At 41.4% G+C, this 18,532-nt stretch overlaps 1 protein-coding gene and 1 long non-coding RNA gene across 4 annotated transcripts in view; one reads left to right on the plus strand and one right to left on the minus strand.

The window, feature by feature from the left end:
* Positions 1 to 4,668, plus strand: part of LOC125466669 (uncharacterized) — a 35,200-nt gene extending 30,532 nt beyond the window's left edge. The window contains exon 4 of the long non-coding RNA XR_007250492.2: positions 1,005 to 4,668. This is a non-coding gene — a long non-coding RNA (uncharacterized LOC125466669). The remainder of the gene's footprint in view (positions 1 to 1,004) is intronic.
* Positions 1 to 18,138, minus strand: part of LOC125466667 (tumor necrosis factor receptor superfamily member 5-like) — a 113,259-nt gene extending 95,121 nt beyond the window's left edge. Inside the window, exons 1-3 of one of the 3 annotated variants that reach the window (XM_048561495.2) lie at positions 17,975 to 18,138; positions 17,528 to 17,610; positions 2,959 to 3,053 (exon numbers count right to left, since the gene is read on the minus strand). The gene's annotated coding sequence lies outside the window, so the exon portion shown is untranslated. Of the gene's footprint in view, positions 1 to 1,464; positions 1,490 to 2,958; positions 3,054 to 17,527; positions 17,611 to 17,974 lie in introns of those variants that run through there. The other 2 variants (XM_048561498.2, XM_048561496.2) reach the window with 2 other exon arrangements.
* Positions 18,139 to 18,532: the final 394 nt, after the last annotated feature.

Below are 18,532 nucleotides of genomic sequence, written 5' to 3' on the forward strand. Positions count from 1 at the left end.
CTGTGCTCCTGAGATGCTGCTTGGCCTGCTGTGTTCATCCAGCTCCACACTTTGTTATCTTGGATTCTCCAGCATCTGCAGTTCCCATTATCACTCACACATCCAATCTGCTCACTTTCAGTATTAATGGAGGCTGAAATGCGAGAGGGGTTGTTTGTAACCAATGCTGCCTTCAAGAAACTCAGTCATTGAAATAATTTCCTCCAAGCCTGACAAGCTTACCCCGTAATGTTCTGACATGTCTCTCACCTCTCAACGTCCCCATGTTATTGCCAGCCCATGACTGACATCCAGTGTTGTTCTATCAGTTGGAGGTCATTTAAATAAATTTTCCTGTCTAGTTCCTGTTAAGTACCTAGACTTATGATGTCAGGATCTCAAGTGTTTGACAAGAATTGGGGCTATTTCCTCTCTTCTTAATTCAGTTTGAGAAATGAACATAACTGATATTGTTTTAATCATTTCACGTGACAAATTACGTCCCAACTGTACAGTAATTGAAACTAGAGACTCACTACAGCGGTTCAGAGCCTGCCTATAATTTCCAGTCCGTGTCACACCAGAGCAAATTACTTGGACTATCCTATTTGTATTTTTATAATTGTACTCATGTATAACTTGATTGCTGTGTTTATCTATATTTCAACAGTGATTGCCCATGTAGATTACTCACAATGTTATTTAAAGGAAATTTCTCTCTGTAGACTGTTCACTTTTGCAAATATATAGCTTTATCTGAATGTATCCAACCAGCATAATGGTTTATTTGGGCTCAGCAACTGAATATGAACTAGAAATAAAGTTTTAGTGACTAGTAGACTGGAACTTCAAACAAATTAAAATTATAAGGGAAATGTAACTCCATCCAAATGTATTGTTATTTTGTGTAAAAAATACCCCAAATTTACAGCTTGCATTTGGGACTATTTCATGATTAAACACAATTTATGAGAAAAACATTAAATAATTATTTTACTTCCATTGACTTTTTTTCTTTTTAAAAGATGGGCTCTCCTTGGAAATTGCATTTCAACTCATCACTTTAGGCCCTGGAACAGCCTACTTCCCAGCAATCAGTCTATTCTTCAAGAATCAGTGGCATGTAACTTGGGAGCTGGTCAGTCTGATACCCTTTTTAGTAGGTGTATCACATTGTGAGGGGTTGGAGTATTTGTCCTCTGACTATGGTACAGAACTGTTGGTCACATGCACCATTTGTCACTGCTTTTATCGTTTGTTCTGTGCTGATACTTTTTATCTTTACGTGCAGCAATGATTTTATTGCATTGTTTACCATATCTGTGACATGACATGAGTGGGTGTTTTGGGTTTTTTTTGCTAATCCTGGCTCTGACACATCTGGCAACACACCCTCAAACTGCTGAGAAAGCAGTAAGAGTTTCAGGTAGTTTCTACTTGGCTGATTCTACTTGTCTGATGTGACAATTGTGGGTCAGTTCTCACCTCTGCATCAAAGGTGTGGTTTCCAGTTTCCAAATTCAGGACTTCATTGTACAACTTCTGGCTGAAACTCAAATGCTTTACATAAGGAATGCTGCACTGTAGAAGGTGCCATCTGTTGAACGAGGGAAGACGAGACCCATTTTGTTCTTTCAGTTAGATATTAAAGGTCCCATCACACGATTTTGAAGAGGAGCTCAGAAGTTCTGCCTGGTGTCCTGGCCAACATTCATCCCTGAATCAGTGTTGGAAAATAAACTAAGATAACCAAGTGTGAAGCTGGATGAACACAGCAGGCCAAGCAGCATCTCAGGACCACAAAAGCTGACGTTTTGGGCCTAGACCCTTTATCTTGGAAAATAAGCTGTCTGGTCATTACCAAAATTCTAATTATAGAAGCTTGTCACTGTCTCATTTCCTGCCTTGAACAGTGACAGTAGTTTAAAACTATAACCAATGAGGTCTTGAATGTGAATACAAGTTTTTTTTTGGTCAGGGGCATCTCATTTAGCTAAGTGTCAGTCTCTGCCTAAAAAGCAAGTTTTAAATTTGTAGGAGCATGTGTATTTGAAAGTGGGTTGAATAAGCAGGTTTAAATGTGGAGAAATTGGCTGAGTGAAGCCAGTACCAAGCTGACTTATGTGAACAGCACGTCAGGCAGTGTGCGAACAATTCTGTTCTGAAAAGGAGTCATGTTGGACTCAAAATGTTAACTTTGTTTTTCTGCACAGATGCTGCCTGACCTGCTGTGTTTGTTCAGGATTTTTTTTTGTGCGGGAGACATGGGTTGGCATTTTCAATGTATTATTTTCTCATTTGCAACAGTGGAGTGTTGGAGGTTGAGGGGTGACCTCATTGAGATTTATTAAATCACGAGGAGCATTGATAAGTTGAATGACCAGGATCTTTTCCCTAGAGTGGGGGAGTTCAAAACTAGGGGCGATATTTTTACGGTGAGAGGAGAAAGATTTAAGAGGTATTTGGGTGGTGCCACAGTAAGTGGTGGATTCAGGTACGGTTAGAATGCTTTAAAGACATTTGAATAAATTCATGAATTGGAAAAGTTTTGAGGGATATGGGCCAAGCCAAGCACAGGCAGGTGGGACAAGTTTAATTTGGGAACATGGACAGCATGGACTGGTTGGACCGTCTCCATGCTGTATGACTCTAAGAAGTGTGTTGGGAAAGAAAGATGAGATCCTGGTAAATTCAAACAGTGTTCTCTTAGACTATTTAAACTTACTTGTGCAAAATATTGCAAGTTTTAAACAGCAGAATATATGACATAACAAACTTCCAATAATATCAGTACACTTGGACAATGAAAGCCATCAGTTTAACTGGGACAATGTGCCCATAGCAGCCAAAGCCAAGCAAAAACACGGTTGGGAATTCCTAGAGGCATGGTTCTCAACCCATAATGCAAACAACAAACATATAGAATTGGACCCCATATACAAACCCATACAAAACAGAACTGGAAATGACACAACTCACCATAACAGACTGGACAGTGTAAATTCCAAGTGGAGTACAACAACATTGCTTCTTTGGAGACCTCACTGATGTTACCTAGCATGGCGACGAAACATCTGAATGAAAACAAACCAGCTCAGTGAGCAAGTCAACAACCTCACCCACAACTTGAGCTACAAATCTTTGCAAAACCTTAAACATGTAAACTGATGTTCAAAAATATTTTCCATAATAAGCAGTGTTTGGTGCCTGGGTACTTAAATTTGATGTGGAGGAGCCATCAGGATAGAATGTAGTGTTTTCTCTTCGCAGATTATTTAATTATGTATTAGTGATGTGGAGACGTCAGTGTTGAACTGGGGTGGACAAAGTCGGAAGTCACACAACACCAAGTTATAGCCCAACAGGTTTATTTGAAATCACAAACTTTTGGAGCATTGCTTCTTCTTCAGAAGTTACTTCACCTGATGAAGGAGCAAAAGCTTCTGATTTCAGATAAACCCGTTGGACTATAATCTGGTGTCATGTGACTTCTGAATAATGTATCTGTTGAATTTTGCTTATTTTTTGTTAGCTTGTTTCCTGATACAACAAATCATCAGCTTACTTGTTGGGAGCAAGATTCAAAACAATAATATAAATTGCTAAAGAAACTCTGCTTTCTCTCCACAGATGCTGACAGACGTGCAAAGTTTCTCCAACAATTTGTTTTGTATCAGATTTCCAGCATCCATAGTTCTTTGTTTTAAACAAGATTCAAAATGTACCCTTCACCAGTTTCTTCTTTCACCGTCAATTGACCCACTTAATTTGTTCACAACCTAGTAGATTTCCGGGGGCCTTTGCTGTGGACAATAGTGATTTTTATTTGTTTATTGGATGTGTGCATTATCAGTGAGGAGGCAGTTATTGCCCATCCTTAATAGCCCTGGAGGAGGTGTGGTGAAGTGAGCTGCTTTCTTGAACTGTTGCAGAACTTGAGATGGACATTCATGTAGTTATGCTTAAATTGAATTCCCAGATTTTGATTGGAGGCAATGTTATTTCTTGCACAACATTGAGCTGAGTGCTTTGATAATCCAGGCCCATGTAAAAATGAACTAAGTTTAGCCACTGCAACCTTTGAACCTCCACTATCAGCCTGAATAAATAATTGGATAGTTTCTGTTGAAATCTCTACTTTGTAATTCTGTGAACTCTTGCTCAGTCCTGCTGGAAGAGCAGTGCAGCCAGCTCTGTTTGTTTAAACGCAGATGTTTGATTCCCCTGGGGTTATGATGCACGCCAGACCCATCATGCACAGCTAAATTAGTCTGCCAGTCCTGATGATCAGATGATTCTTGCTGCTTGCTCTTAACTTCCTCCAAATGTAAGAATATTATTTCTTTAATGATTTAACAATGATTTGCATTTATATACTTAAAGGTAATGCAGCAAGGCACTTTGTGAGTGTCACCAGATCAAGATTTGATGTAAAGAACCTTTGGAATAGATGACCGAGATGCTGATCAATAAAATGGCGGTTTTCAAGAGTGATGTAAAATATTTCAGGATTTTCTTCTACTGTGCTACTTGCATAATTATCCCACGTATTGTACACTGTGTGAAGAGGAATTTCCTGATATTTCTCTTAATGTTATAATTTACGTTTTAGCTTTATGCACTGTTAATGCTGCATGTCTCCAAACTCTCCTCATAACTAAACATCATTCATTCTGTCACAGCATTAACCCGCACTGCCCAGAAACTGGGCAATGGGAGTCTGTAAATTAATAAAATTTGTTTTTGGATGTATTTCCGATTTTTGTAACTTCTTCGTATTATAAGAAGGTCCTAAAATTACACAAGAAAATGTACTAAAAAAGTGACTGCCATTATAGTCATAGTCAAAGAAGTCTACAACACAGAAAAAGGCACTTCTAACCATAAAGACAGTCAAAAACAACTACCTAATTATTCTAATCCTATTTTCTAACACTTCAGCCATAGCCTTAGTTCCACAAGTGGTCCTCTAAACAGTTCATAGATGTTTTGTGGGTTTAAGCCTGTATGACCCTTACTAGCACTGTGTTTCAAGGTTCCCATCACCCTGGGTGGAAACACTTTTTCTTATATCCACTCTAAACGTTCTGCTCCTTATCTTAAATCTGTGCACCTGGCCAATGCCCTCTCCACCAAGGGGAAAGATCTCTTGTCTAACCTTTCTGTGTACCCCATACTTTTATGTATCTCAATTACGGCCCCTCCCTCTTCAGTTTCTTCTGTCACAAGGCAAAAAAAAATCCCCAACCTATCCAATCTGTCTTCACAACTAAAACTTTCCAGCGCAGGCAACACCCCAGTAAATCTCCTCTCCAGTACTATCACGTCCCTCCTATCAAATGAGTCCAGAGCAGCCCACAGCTGTGAGCTAATCAACACTTAATATGGTTCCATCATTACCTCCCTGCTCTTAAATTCTGTACCTCAGCGAATAATGTGAACGTACCTTCTTAAGCACTTTATCTACGCGTTCTGCTCCTTTAAGACACTGGTGGACTTACACACCAAGCTCCCTTTGATCTTCGGTGCTTCCAAGCATCCTGCTGTTCTTCACATATTCCCTTGTGTTGTTTGTCCTGTTGAAGTGCATCACTTCACACTTATACAGATAGACTGATCAGTGGCAAATGGAATTCAATCTGACCAGCTCAAATATATCCTCCTGTTGTTGAAGACTACCCTTCTCAATATTTATCACCCCACCAGTATTCATATTATCCACAAACTTACAAATTAACCTCTCTACATTCAAGTCTAAATCATTTATATGTATTTTAAACTGCAACTGCCTGAACACTGATTCCTGCAGAATACCACTGGACACAAGCTTCCAGTCTCAAAAATTCCCTCTGACTATCAACCTCTGCCTATTTTTATGGAGAGAAGAGGCTTATTTTTAAGGAGAGAGGAGAAAGCTTTACAAAGGACAGAAAGGCCAAATGTTTTTTACAGTGTGGTGTATGTGGAATGAACTGTTAGAGGAATTGATGGACGCAGGTACAGTTACAACATTTAATCGACATTTGGAGAAGTATGTGAATAGGAAAGGTTTAGAGGGACAAATTACTGCTGATGGTGGAATCTGTACTGAAAACAACAAATCCTGGAGACCACTGTGGCTCAGACAGCATTCACGGTGACAAAGCAAGCTAGTGTTTTGAGTCTAGATGACTGTTCATTCGAGGGTTAGGGCTATTATGGCCCAAACACAGATCAATAGGACTAGTTTAGTTTAGGAACATGGTTGGCATGGATGAATTGGACTGAAGGGTCTGTTTCCAGGCTGTCCGATTGTATGTGGGATTTCATCAAAATTGATGGGGTGTTTTTCCAGATCAGTCAATTTTGTAGAATGTACAGTAATTAATATTTAAGTATAACTCACTTAGATCTTTTGTTATTTTCTGTTTCTGCTTTGATTTGTAAATTATTTGTTATGATTTGTTCACTGAAAATTTTGTATGATACAAAAAAGACAATATCTTATTCTGAAGAAGGGTCTCTGCTGTCTCTCCACAGATGCTGCCAGACCTGCTAAGTTTTGCCAGCAATTTGCTTTATTTCAATAATGTATGAAACACTCAAATAATAAAAAGAGGCCCCTCTGTCTGCCGATGTGTAAGATCCTACGGCAACATTTTTGGGCAGAGCAAAGGCCTTCCCCTTCCCAATGGCCAATCCAATATTTGTCGCTCAACCAACAACCACTAAAACAGTATCTTCCCAAGAACTGAAAAGATATCATGACAATATTCAAAGACAAAAAGAGGGATGCTCCCTTGTTCTGAATAATATTTATGCCACAACAAACACCATTAATCCAATTTATTTGGCCGTTGTCACACAGCATTCTGGGAGCTTTCCATATTACAACAGTAACTGCAAAGTATTTTGTTCACTGTAAAGTTCTTTTTTACACCTTGAGGTTGGGGAGGGTCTGTGTAAATGCAAATATTTACTTTTCTTCTTCAGGTCAGACACGGTCTGTGATACACTGCCCACTCACGCACAATTTGTGAATATTTACATCAGCTATTCTACAGGTTACGTTGAAGGGCAAATTAATTCCAGGGTGGGTGCTTAGACCATAAGATGTAGGAGCAGAGTTGGCCATTCAGCTCATTATTACTCCTCCGTCATTCAATGAGATAATGACAGATCTGATAATTCCCATTTCCACTTGCCTGCCTTATCCCCATAATCTTAAACTCCCTTACTGATTAAAATTTGTCTCCGCCTTGAACAGAAATAATGATGGAGCCTTGGCAGACCTCTACAATAAAGAACAGATTCATTACTCTGATATAAGAAATTTTATGGACAAGACAGGGAATTTCAGAGCGTAGAACAAGAACACGAAATATGAAGGAATGATATTTGTGACAAATGAGAGTAGATGTAAAACAAAGGCATTTTACACTTACGTGAGGAATAAGAGAATGGTCAAAGAAAGAGTAGGGCCGATCAGGGATAGCATAGGGAACTTGTGTGTGGAGCCTGAGGAGGTAGGGGAAGCCCTAAATGAGTTTTTTGCTTCTGTCTTTACGAAAGAAACGACCTGTGTAGTGAATGAAACCTTTGAAGAGCAGGTGTGCATGCTGGAATGGATAGAGATAGAGGAAGCTGATGTACTGAAAATTTTGTCAAACATTAAGATTGACAAGTCGCCAGGCCCGGATCAGATTTGTCCTCGGCTGCTTTGGGAAGCGAGAAATGCAATTGCTTCACCACTTGCGAAGATCTTTGCATCCTCGCTCTCCACTGGAGTCGTACCTGAGGACTGGAGAGAGGCAAATGTAATTCCTCTCTTCAAGAAAGGAAATAGGGAAATCCCCGGCAATTATAGACCGGTAAGTCTCACGTCTGTCGTCTGCAAGGTGTTAGAAAGGATTCTGAGGGATAAGATTTATGACCATCTGGAAGAGCATGGCTTGATCAAATACAGTCAACACGGCTTTGTGAGGGGTAGGTCATGCCTTACAAACCTTATCGAGTTTTTTGAGGATGTGACTAGTAAGGTTGATGAGGGTCAAGCTGTGGATGTGGTGTATATGGACTTCAGTAAGGCATTTGACAAGGTTCCCCATGGAAGGCTCATTCAGAAGGTCAGGAGGAATGGGATACAGGGGAACTTAGCTGCTTGGATACAGAATTGGCTGGCCAACAGAAGACAGCGAGTGGTAGTAGAAGGAAAATATTCTGCCTGGAAGTCAGTGGTGAGTGGGGTTCCACAGGGCTCTGTCCTTGGGCCTCTACTGTTTGTAATTTTTATTAATGACTTGGACGAGGGAATTGAAGGATGGGTCAGCAAGTTTGCAGACGACACAAAGGTCGGAGGTGTCGTTGACAGTGTAGAGGGCTGTTGTAGGCTGCAGCGGGACATTGACAGGATGCAGAGATGGGCTGAGAGGTGGCAGATGGAGTTCAACCTGGATAAATGCGAGGTGATGCATTTTGGAAGGTCGAATTTGAAAACTGAGTACAGGATTAAGGATAGGATTCTTGGCAGCGTGGAGGAACAGAGGGATCTTGGTGTGCAGATACATAGATCCCTTAAAATGGCCACCCAAGTGGACAGGGTTGTTAAGAAAGCATATGGTGTTTTGGCTTTCATTAACAGGGGGATTGAGTTTAAGAGTCGTGAGATCTTGTTGCAGCTCTATAAAACTTTGGTTAGACCGCACTTGGAATACTGCGTCCAGTTCTGGGCGCCCTATTATAGGAAAGATGTGGATGCTTTGGAGAGGGTTCAGAGGAGGTTTACCAGGATGCTGCCTGGACTGGAGGGCTTATCTTATGAAGAGAGGTTGACTGAGCTCGGTCTCTTTTCATTGGAGAAAAGGAGGAGGAGAGGGGACCTAATTGAGGTATACAAGATAATGAGAGGCATAGATAGAGTCGATAGCCAGAGACTATTTCCCAGGGCAGAAATGGCTAGCACGAGGGGTCATAGTTTTAAGCTGGTTGGTGGAAAGTATAGAGGGGATGTCAGAGGCAGGTTCTTTACGCAGAGAGTTGTGAGAGCATGGAATGCGTTGCCAGCAGCAGTTGTGGAAGCAAGGTCATTGGGGTCATTTAAGAGACTGCTGGACATGCATATGGTCACAGAAATTTGAGGGTGCATCCATGAGGATCAATGGTCGGCACAACATTGTGGGCTGAAGGGCCTGTTCTGTACTGTACTGTTCTATGTTCTATGTTCTATGTTCTAAAACAAAACAAGTCAAACTGTGATAACAAAGTGTGAAGCTGGATGAACACAGCAGGCCAAGCAGCATCTCAGGAGCACAAAAGCTGACGTTTCGGGCCTAGACCCTTCATCAGAGTTACACATTAGTACACAGTTACACTGCTGTCTTTTGGAACCCTGTCAGCAGTTTGATGGGAAACTGGGACAAGCTTCATGGAATTTGAGGCCTGGCCACTTTTTGACTGATCAGTTTTGAGTTTTGACTGTGTGGAGAACTGGGCAGTTGCTGACTCATCTCTCTTGTGGTTATGATGTCTGAATGTCATGCAATGGTTATTACAGAGTGCAAAATACTTGTGATTTCCTGCAATGTGCTTGCACCCTATCTGATTGTGCAAGACTAAAAACTTCACTCTGAACAGTTTATGAAACTGCAGATGGTGATATTCACGATATTTTAAATAGACAAATACACAAGTGTTAGGTGTTAAGAAGTTTAATCCTTCAGGCAGGAAACAAAAAGATTCGTTGTGGAGGTCTATTTGTCTGCACCATTTGCAGGAGTGTTTGCCGCTTATAGATTGGCCTTCACACCTACACAGACGGTGTTCAACCCAGAAGTGACACTCACCTCAGGCACAATCCATAATCTCCCAAGATAGATGGGTGCTGCCTGTTAGTGACAAATGTGACGTTGTGGAATGTTTTTGAATTGATGTCTAAGTGCCTGAATCTGACAAGGGCATAACCTAGTTGTGAATTGAAACCATGCTCTCGGAATATTCAAATTGATCACATTCAGTTTTGAATTGTGTTTGATCTATCGAACCTTCAAGATTTAGAAAATATCTTCCAAAACCAGTCAAGGCTCAGTAATATTGGATATGCTGTAACAACAGTTTCCTCAAAGATTCTAAAATCTTTCCTTTCCAGAAATTTATTTTCATCTGTTTGTGTCAATTAATGAACTTTAATGATTTAGAAAAAAGGGCAAGAGAAGAAAGCAAACTTTTGATATTCTGTGTCTGAAGGTATTCCGGAGTATGTTAGTCCTTCTGTCCTCCAAGCATCCCTGGCAAAATGCAATATCCTCCCCCCTCCCCCGCCATGGCAATTTCATGTCCTTCAATGGTCAAACTGGAGAAGCAGCAACCATGAAGGCGCCAATCTTTTCAAACATTTGTGACAGGTGGAAGCCAAGCACAAACAGCAGAAGGAGCATATGAAAACCCAAACATCTCAGCCACTCTCCTCTTCACTCTGCAACTTGATTTGTGGATCTAATATTTTATTATTTAGGTACCTCAAGATCCACAACTACGGAGTGGAAGGAAGTCATCCTCAGTCTCCAGGAGCTGCTTGAGAGGAAGAAATTATATTCCTGTCCCTGACATCTGTGATTTAGCTGTTGGGTAGTCACTGCCCTTCTCCCAGGCCAGGAATGCTGTAGAGTTAACCACCAGGAGGCTGCTCAAAAAGGTCACATTTTCTGATATTCCTACCCTTTAATGTGAGATATCAGTCTTCATGTGACGCCTTCCTGCTCAGCTGGAGATAAAGATCTAATCAGATTGAAACCCAAAACTGTATTTAGTTCTGCTCAGTGGGCTTTTAAGACATTTTTATTCCTATTTCTTACTTTAGTTCTCCATGGACAACGCATCCTAAGAATCTTTCTATTCCTTCACCTGACTTTATTTCAGAATATATTTAGCTGATTGCTCTGCCAGGAATTCTCCGTTCACTTGATGAATTATTTTGCATGTTGTGGGAGGAGCTGTACTGACAGGTCTCCCACTCAGTGCCCGTCTGGACTGACGCACAAGGAAATGACTCCCCCACCTTGTAGGGGATCTGGACCCACAAATCCCAGAACCCAGTGATGTACCTGAGATGGGGAATTAATGAGGCTGAGGGTGATTTTGTAGGAACAATGTCTGTGCTCTGAATCCAAGGGTACTGCCAATGTATTGCTTAATGTTTGTTGTCCAACATGATCTGCCACTAATTTCTGTCAAATCTTTGTTCTGAAAAGTACATCCGGAAACAGAATTTGTGGGGCATTTTAGCTGTGCTTAATATGCAAATAACTGATTGGCCCCAGATTACAATCCATAATCTCATTTACTTTAACTCCAAGGAAAAGGAAGCTCACAAGACTGTGTAATGAATCAGATTCTGTCCATACAACCTCATTTCACAAAGGACAGTTTCTATGAAAACGGCAATGTCATTTGTTCTGTATTGACTGTTTTGTTCATCGGGTTTTTTAAAGTGGCTTCTTTGTAAACACAGGTCACTGACAGATTTCAGAGATAAAGTTTAAGGAAATGTCACAATCAGACCACACTCTCATTAAAGAGAGAACTGGTGAGTTTAACTTAACATGCCTGTGACAGGGGACAAGAATGAAAAAGCAGGACCTTCCTGGTGACCTTATCCAGAACAGGAATTGAAACGACAGTATGCATGAATTACTCTGCTTCTCAAGCAAGTTACCCAGTCAACTGAGCTAACTAACCACTCAGGAAGAAAATACACTGTTCAATATTAATGTCTTTAAAGCAGGTTTCACCAGTATCCAGGGAAGACATCTTGTTTTTCTGTTAAGTTTATGAATGGGAGGCAATTTTAGCAAGAACATATTTCAAAACAGCTGCACACAAAGTTTCCGTTAGATCTTTAAAGGAAATGTAGAAATAAAATCTGAGAGCGAGGATGTTAAACTTGCCATTTAGTTGCTACTACAGAGATGTCTCTCATGGTAATTTGGTTGGAACGTTTTCAATGTGGTGCCAAGTTTCTGTTTTCACTTTACATGCTGAGACAGGTTAAGAATTTCACAGCTTTGAGTTGAAGTGAAAAATAAATTCTCAGCAACAATCTCTAAATTCTACACATATTTCTGGGAAATGAAAAGCCAGTGGCAAAATTTACTGATTAAAACTTCAGCACTTTGAAAGGAGATGTGGTTTTAGGCTGAAAAGCTGTTGGTTCTGTATGAGTGTGTGAACTTGTGTACAACTGGATAGTGGCAAGTTCTTCAAAACTGTGGGCACAGCTGTAGTTTCAGTACTTTTGGGATCAATTGCCTTTTTTTATTTTTGCTCAGGGCCAGGCTGGAGGATTCTCAAGATATTGACTGTTGGATCCATTCCTACCCTCAACAAATAAGGGTCCTCCATGGTCTTAGGGACAGATTGACTGAATTATCAGAGTATCTCAGGATGTCCTTTGGTTTGAATTCAGCCTCAAGGCATGGAGAAGAGAGAGAGAGCGAGATGTGTAATGCTAGTGTCACAGAATTACAGTTAATTGCACCATTGTTGGAATTTTTGAATTGATGAAATCTGAAACTGATTCTGGTGAATGATTGTACACTTTATGGGGTGGTTCAGTGAAGACATTTGTTGAGGCATAACTGTTGGATTAACAGATGCAGAAGGAGGAGATTGGGTCAGCCTGGAGGCAGACAGACACTGATTGTGTCACACAATATCATGACCTTTATAGACCTGTGAAAAATGGCTCAACATGATGACTCCAAAATGAAGTTTTTAAAAATAAGATCAATGCTTTATGACAGAACTATAATTGTGCCAGGAGGAAGGATACTCTGAGAGCCCACAATAAGAATAAGGATCTGGTGTTCCATAACTTAGCCATTCATTCTAGCCTGGGCAGGCCTAAATCTTGGATTGGTAACTGTCAATGTGTTGAAGCAAACAAAGCCATTGACTGTGGAACCATTCCTCGAAAACTACAAAGATGTACTTATGGGGGTAAGACATCTTTCAGGAGAATATACAGTTGCAACTTCAGGCACATAAGCCCAACAAGAGGAACTGTTCCTCAATTTCAAGTAGCTGATAAGGAAGAAGTGAACATGTCACCTCAACAGGCCACAGATGAACCATCAGACCCAGGGGTCCACAGTAACCCAACTCGGACAACATGGTGGCTCAATGATTAGCACTGTTGCTGCACAGTGCCAGAAACCCGGATTTGATTCCACCTTCAGGTGACTGTGTGGAGTTTGCAGTTTCTTCCAGTGTCTGTGTGGGTTTCCTCTGAGTGCTCTGGTTTCCTCCCACTGCCCAAAGATGTGAAAGTTAGGTGGGTAGGCCAGGCTAAATTTTTCTATAATGTCCAGATATGTGTATATTAGGTGTAGTAGCATGGGAAATGTAGGGTAACAGAATCGTTCTGGGTGGGATGATCTGTGGAGGTTTCAGTATGGACTCGTTGGGCTGAATGGCCTGTTTCCACAGCTGTTGGGATTCTGTGGAAACAGAAGTAGAACAATACATAACATAGCAGCAAAAAAGTCAAAGGAATGACTTTGACCCCTTGTGGAAACATGATGCCTAGAGGAACATGATGTGGAAGTGCTGGTGTTGGACTGGGGTGGACAATGTCAGAAATCAGATAACCCACCAGGTTATTTGAAAACACAAGCTTTCAGAGCATAATCCTGGTGTCATTTGATTTCTGACCTTGCCTAGAAGAACAACTAATGATAAACACACCTGCATCTACGGCTAAGAGACCATCATGATTTAAGAAGCGTGTATACAAAGTATATTAAAAACTGCTGGAAATAACAAACTGCTGAGGCTTGAAAGGAGTTGTGCATTTATATATTTGGTAACTTCGATAATTCAATGTGTATAATAACTCATGCTGTTTTAATTCCTTTTTTTCTACAAAAGATCATGCTTTGACTGAAATGCAATCAGGCATAAATACTGCACCAAGTCTGCCAGTCATGTGGCCTCCACCATGAGGTGTGCGCGCGCGCACACACACACACACACACACACACGCGCACAAGGCAAAGCTCACTTCTGGAAAGAGGAGGCTGGAAGAACGCAGCAAGCCAGGCAGCATCTGGAGGAAAGAAATGAATGTTGTGGGTATTACACTTCTTCAGGGCTGAATGTGGGGGGTAGGGGGAGCTGAAGGTAATGTGGGGTGGGGTTGGGGCTAGTGGATTGGTGGTGATCGGTGGACATCTAGTCCTGTATATCCAGTCCTGAAGAAGGGTAATACCCAAAAAGTTGACTTCTCCTTTCCTCCAGATGCTGCTTGGCTTGCTGTGTTCTTTCAGCCTCCCGTTTGTCTACCTTGGACTCCAGCATCTGCAGTTTTATTTTTGTCTCACTTCAGTAAAGCTGTTTTGTTGAATACACTGCTGTGTTGTACATTTGCTGCAATGTTGTTTAGGGATGGAAATCTGCTGTCATCACCCTGTCTGGCTGAGGTAGTCCCAGACTCGGAGTAATGTGCTTGAGCCTTAACTACCCTCTGAAATGGCTGAGTGAGACATTTATTTCAAGTGCAGTTAGGATAGGCAACAAATATTAGCTTTTCTTATGAAGCTCACATTCCATGAAAGAATTGGTTAAACAAAGAACACTCCCCAAAGCCCAAGTTGCAAATGTGGGTCAAGATTCCACTCAAAGTGTTGACCCCTTCACTGGAATCACATTGCCATTCTACCCCTTTAGCTAGGGCAAGTTTACCCTTATGCCATTTTCCCTGAGCAAATGCTCCCTTCACACAACATTCCTGCAGGATTTGCAATGGAAAAATAACTCACTTTGTGAAAATAAGTGCGTATTTGAATTCACTGCATCAAAGGGGATTTCGGACTGAAAAACAAAGTGTGACTGAACGTGGATAATGAAGTTTTAGCAGAGTTGTGCTATATGAAGGGTGGAACTAATGATTTTTGCAGCTGAAAATAAAGTTGTTTGAGAGTGTATTTAGGTCTGGAGTGGGTTGAGTTTGAACCTTTTTACATCTGTGATAAAATCTATTTTTTTTAGCAGCTTACGCTGTGTGGGCTGACAGCCAGTCGATGAAGCATTTAACCACAAAGTTTTCCAATGGTAATTAAACATTATCCTGCCTATAAACTGGGGTCTTGTTCCAAGATTTTTAATTTTTAGAAGTATTATTTCCCTTAGAAATCATGATGTAAATCTGACAATGTCATCTAGGTTCATAACACACCCAGGAGAATGAGAAAGAAGGATTACGTAGGGGACTGGGGAGTGTTGTTGAACAGAGTAATCTAGGGGTGCAGGTGCATAGTTCCATGAAAGTGGTGTGACAGGTAGATAAGGTGATGAAGAAGGTGTTTGGCATGTGTGCCTTCATCAGTCACAGTATTGAGTATAGGATTTTGGATGTCATGTTACGGTCAAACAAAATTTTGTTAAGGCCACATTTGGAGCTATGTACAATTCTGGTAACCATACAATAGGAAAGATGTTATTAAACTGGAAAGGATGCAAAAGAAATTTACAAACACGTTATTAAGACTGGAGAGTTTGAGTTACAAGGAGAGCTGGATAGGGTAGGATTTCTTTCCCCTGGAGAGTTGGAGGCTGAGGGATAAGTGTCTAGAATTATATAAAATCATGATAGTCATAGAAAAGGTGAATAGCCAAGATCTTTTTCCCAGGTCAGGGGAGTCCAAAACTAGAGTTTATAGGTTTGAGGTGACTGGGGAAAGATTTGAAAGACACCTGAGGGGCATACTTGTGTTTATGGAACAAGCTGCCAGAGGAAGGGGTAGAGGTGAGTATGATTACCACATTTAAAACACATTTGGACAGATACATGGACAGGAAAGGTTTAGAGGGATATGGGCCAAATGCAGGCAATTGTGACTCGTTCAGTTTAGGAAGTATGGTTGGCATGGACAAGTTAGACTGAAGTGTCTATTTCTGTGCTGTTTATCAAATCCTTCCCGTTCATAGATTCAAACAAAAATCACCTTCCGATAATTTCCTCAAACCTATCGGTTGATGGGAGTGGTAATGCTGTGGAATTCCAAAAATCAACATCGACATCCTTTTAAAATCATTAAATCATGGATCATAGAATCCCTACGGTGTGGAAACAGGCCTTCTGCCCAACAAGTCCACACCGACCCTCAGAGTGTCCCACCCAAACCCATCCCCCTATAACCCACCTAATCTACACATCCCTGAATATTACAGGCAATCCACCCTAACCTGCACATCTTTAGACCATAGGAAACCAGAGCACCAGGAGGAAACCCACATAGACACGGGGAGAATGTGCAAACTCCACACAGACCGAGGGTGCCTGAAGCTGTGAGGCAGAAGTGCAAAATACTATGTGTTTAAATCTCGTGAAGAACAGTTCATGTTTGGGCACACCACATCCCTGCAGCATTGTTCCCTTTTAGGGGGGAATAGGAAAATATCAGACTTACTTGAAAGCTGCTGAATCGGAGAAACATTATCAAGCAGAAGCACCCCCACACCCCCCCTCCCCCCGCTCACACAAGCTCTGACTCGAAAGAAACCAGGAGGGTTGTACTGTCCTCAAACGCAATGAGCCTTCTCTCTCGCACTCTCTAACCCCTTCCTAAAAGCACTGACATCTTCCCTGAAGCTGTTTCCAGGATCCATAACCTAAGCCAACCCCACTGCTCTGAACCTCAGTATGTAACTGATACCCTGTGCGTTCAGGGCACAGTGGAGGTGTGTAGGCAGAAATTCAGTTTGTGTTATGGCTTCCAGTGCTTTCACCTCTATTTCCCCTCGTTTGACCTTCATGTCAAGCTGCCTGCTGCTCTCTTCCTGCCTGAGAAAATGAACTTGTAGTAAAAACCCAGCGTTATCAGATCTCTAAATAAAAACCAAAAGAACTGCAGATGTTGCACATTAGGAATAAAAACAAAGTTGCTGGAAAAGCTCATCAGGTCTGGCAGCATCTGTGAAGGAGAAAACAGAGTTAAGTTTCAGGTCTGGTGACCCTTCCTCAGAACTGATGGTGGCTGGGAGAACGTCTGTTTATATGCAGAAAATGATTGCGGGGGTGGGGGGGTGATAGGTAAGGAATAAATGATAGGATCAACACCTCATTTTCTGCTTGGGGACCCTACAGCTCTCTGGATGCAATATCGAGTTCAATTATTTTAGGGCCTAAGCTCTCCCATGTCCCAAACCCTACCCCACACACACCAGGCGTTGTTACCACATAGCCTGCTATTGCGCACCCCCTGTTGTTAGTCACTAATAGCCCCCATTAACAATTATTCACCCTCCCAGCCTGATCGTTAGCAACTCTTTGTATGTCCGATTGCTCTTCTCTCTTTTTAGGTTCTATCCTATCGTATACTCCCTACCCCATTCCCTCCCTTTTTTTTCTGCATATAAACTAACGTTTTCCCAGCTACTATCAGTTCTGAGGGAGGGTCACCGGATCCAAAAGGTTAACTCTTTTTATCCCTTCACAGATGCTGCCAGACCTGCTGAGCTTTTCCAGCAACTTTGTTTTTGTTCTTGTCTGCACATTCTTTATTCCTGCACCTACCGATCTGGGGTCCTCTTTGTGCCTTGCTTCCACATCACAGGGAAATTCGAGACCGTCAAACAGAATCACTTGACAAACAGTGTCTGTGAATTCAATAGAGAACAGATCATAAGGAATCAAGGACTATGGGGAGAGTACAGGGAAGTGGAGTCGAAATGCCCATCAGCCATGACTTAAATGGCAGAGTGGACTCGATGGGCCGAATGGCCTCACTTCCACTCCTATGTCTTACGGTCTTATTAACAGCAATAGACACCAGATTTAAATACTGCACCAGGCTGAGTATGACCATTAGAGAAAAGGCTGGAAAGGGTATTGACAGTGAACCTTCGTTGATTGTAGCGGACAAAGTCACAATTATTACAGCATAGAAGGAAACTATTGTCCCACTGTATCTACACCGAATCTCCGAATGAGCAATTCACTGAATACTAACATAGCACTTACCACCTTCTGCCATCCCCGTAACGCTGCACGTTGTTCGCTTTCAAACGACAGTCTAATTCTCTACTGAAAGCATAGATTAAATCTGCTTTTCCAGACTCAGGCAGTGATGATAGAGACAGGAAGGAAATTCATGCTTATTTCTACTCTCCACACCCATTAGAGACTTAGTGTATTGTTTTGGAGACTTGTCTTATTAGATTGTTCCAAATTGGGTGCAGTCAGTGACTTGTATTTACTGAGTGCAGCTTTGCTTGCTTTTTAACTGAATATTTGTGGTTTGCTCTCATTGCTCTGAAGCTTGTGTTTGTGTTCAAAATATGACATCACATTTTATATTTGCATAGGCTCCCCATTGTCATTGCACAGTTTATAATCTTACCAGGAAAAATGGTTCATTCGACAATGAGTGAAATAATATCAAAATAATTTGACCCAAACAGGCACATTCAAATTGACACGTAAATGGTAGCGATTCATGTAGAGATAATAGGTTAAAGAAATAAGCGCGGATGTGGCGGAAAAACTGTTCTGACCCCCCTCTTCTGACCCCTTCTCCCA

This window comes from Stegostoma tigrinum, chromosome 28, assembly GCF_030684315.1.
Source record: "Stegostoma tigrinum isolate sSteTig4 chromosome 28, sSteTig4.hap1, whole genome shotgun sequence".
NCBI classification, from domain to species: domain Eukaryota; kingdom Metazoa; phylum Chordata; class Chondrichthyes; order Orectolobiformes; family Stegostomatidae; genus Stegostoma; species Stegostoma tigrinum.